Genomic DNA, 2,858 nt, shown 5'->3' with positions numbered 1-2,858 from the left:
AGAGTTTCAAGAATAAGGATTGAAGACTCTGAGCAGCTATTCTCTAAATGCAAGTGTTTCCTTGATCATTCTTTTGTCCTAATAATCACAATAATATAACTTTTTATATCTGCGTGCATGTGTCTAATTTTGATGGATCCTAATTAAGGGTATGCCTAGTCTTTATGATCATTCCTTGTCAACCTGGGTTTTACCTTTATGTTGGGTAGCTATTGCTTAGTTGCTATAACTAGTTCTGGTTTGGGAATAATATATAACCATGATGACAACAATGATGATGTTATACCTGTTTTATCCATGTTCATGCTCTTGGTGATGTTAATCACAAGATTATATGTTTAATCGGAACATGGAGAACCACCCAGGAAAACAGTGCAACCACAATACTATATGGCTCTAGTCTTGGCTAATTAATTAGAAACTCTAGCTTGTGATGATCTTACCGAAAGGGCAAGAGGGGAGTGCGTTGATGGGGTATAGCTCGGTCCTCTTGAGGCGTAGATATGTTCCTTGTTAAGGCGTCTTCCTTATTAGGGAGGGTTATGACCACTGCGGCCTGAAACCTTAGCGGATTGTCATAAGTTAGGGAATCTTTGTAAAGGCCTCATAGTGAATCCCTTGCCACTCACCTCGGAAGTGTTTAGAGGCTAGCTACCTCGGGCAAATCGGGAGACACGAATTGTGGGTAAAGTGTATAGCCTCTGCAGAGCAAAAACTAATATATCAGCCGTGCTCACGGTTAAAAGCGGTTTGGACCCTCACATGATAATTGAACTCGAAGATGAATTAAATCATGGACCATGGTTATGGTTATGGTTATCGTGGACCATGTTTATGGTTATGGTTATGCTTCTGCTGTATTTTTCCTATCTCTTTTAATGTGGGTTTTGGTATGAACTTATACCTTAGTAATCAGGTGCTAAAAAAATTTGACCAACTAAAATTGCTTATCGCAGTAAGCCAGTCAGCCTTTCCTTGATTTTGGCCTTCATGTCATATAATTCCCAACACTTGCTGAGTACCAACCATAAGTGTACTCACGCTTGTTATAATTGCTGCTCAGAGGAGAAAGTGATGTGAAGTCTTTTGAAGATGATGCTGAGTTCTAGTCCTGCGCAACCCCCGATCGATTGCCTGTGAAGTTTGGAGTCTTCGTTTCCAGGATAAGCTGTATAACTCTAATAATCTTTATAGTCTTTTAATTCTCTTTTCGTGATACTGTTGCTGATTATTCACTGATGAAGTCACTATATATATGGAACTTGATCCTGACATACATATAGTTATGCATTCGGTTTTGTCTTTAAAAACTAGGTGTGACAGTAGCCGAGTTGGCTGGTGGCTCCTTTGCCAGTCATGTGCGGTTCTCCTGGTAGTGCTTGGGAGCCTAGAGCTAGGGATAATCATGTGTTTGTGTATGAGTGTATAGTATGAGCTGTATATCTAGATAGAAGTACAGAAGTCCCGAGTAGGTAGCTTTCTTCTTTCTTTCTCCATGCCTATGCCTTTGCTTGAGTTTGAGCTTGACTAACTTGTGTGTCATACTACCTCATTATCCATATATTATCTTACCCATATTTATGCAATTGAATATTCAACCAAGATTTGATCATCAACTTACCTATTCTATAACCACCACCTTTCCTATGAAAATATAAATACAACACCCGAGATTAGTCATGGGTAAAATGCTACAATGGTATTGTGTGCTCTTGCGGATTTATCCTTGATGTAAGAAATACCACACGGCGTTTCTGTCACCATTGCTAGAGAATGATGATCCTAGGGATGACGCTAAGACACGCCAACAAGCATTTTTAGCGCCGTTGCCGGGGAAGGCACTGGTTAGAAGAATAGATAAAGTTGTTGATTAACCTCTTAGTTGCCATTCATTGTTTAAACAGGATAACTTGGCATTGTTTTCTCTATCATTTTGATGTGAAAATAGGGTAGTGTATGACTAGTTTCGATCTACCATAAAATTTCACTCAGGATCCGGTGTCACTTTTGAGAAAAGTTCAACCTCATTTCGTACCTTCTCAGATATCACTCTCGACAACCGAACTGGTCATTATTGCTCCATCAACTTCCAATGCCATGGCCCAAAGGATGCTCCGTGAATTCCCTGCTCCCTCCGCTGATAATGTCTCAGTCGGGCTATCCGTCAACACTGGAGTTGAAAATTTTGAGATCAAGACGGGTCTCATTACTATGGTGCAGGCCAGCCCATTCTGTGGCAAGGCCAATGAGGATGACCGCACACATCTCCAACAATTCCTGGAACTCTGCAGTACTTTTGTTATCAAGGGAGTCACTCAAAATGCAACCCGACTCCGACTGTTTATGTTTTCTCTTCTGGGAAGAGCTAAATAGTGGTTTTATGCCCATAGAAGTGCAGTGGACACATGGGAAAAATGTACGAAGGCATTCCTCGCTAAATTCTTCTCGATGGGCAAGACCAATGCTCTTCGAGGAAGAATCTCCAGTTTCTAGCAGGTGTCTAATGAGTCAATCTCTGAAGCATGGGAGAGGCTTCAGGAGTACATCCTAGCATGTCCTCACCACGGGATGGACGATTGGTTTATTCTCCAGGATTTCTACAACGGGCTAACTCCAACTGCCCGTGACCACATCGACGCTGCTGTAGGTGGTGCTTTCTTCTTGCTAACCATTGACAGGGCCAAAATCTTGATCGAGAAGATGGTGTCCAACCAAGGTTGGAATGATGAACATCTCCAACCACGCCAACGGGCATTCACACCATCAAGGAGACGGACATGCTGGCCGCTAAGCTTGACCTCCTCCTCGAGAAGATAGATGAATATCCCCAAGAAAAGTCTCCAATGCAAGCACTCTAA

At 41.9% G+C, this 2,858-nt stretch overlaps 1 non-coding gene across 1 annotated transcript; it reads right to left on the bottom strand.

Moving 5' to 3' along the window:
• Positions 1-2,463: 2,463 nt before the first annotated feature.
• Positions 2,464-2,570, bottom strand: LOC112891277. Its single transcript, XR_003228498.1, has one exon. It is a non-coding gene; the product is annotated as a small nucleolar RNA R71 (small nucleolar RNA).
• Between the last annotated feature and the right edge of the window lie 288 nt (positions 2,571-2,858).

Source organism: Panicum hallii, chromosome 4 (assembly GCF_002211085.1).
Source record: "Panicum hallii strain FIL2 chromosome 4, PHallii_v3.1, whole genome shotgun sequence".
NCBI lineage: Eukaryota > Viridiplantae > Streptophyta > Magnoliopsida > Poales > Poaceae > Panicum > Panicum hallii.
Note: the sequence above shows the minus strand (reverse complement) of the source record. Positions and strands in the feature narration are given on the sequence as shown.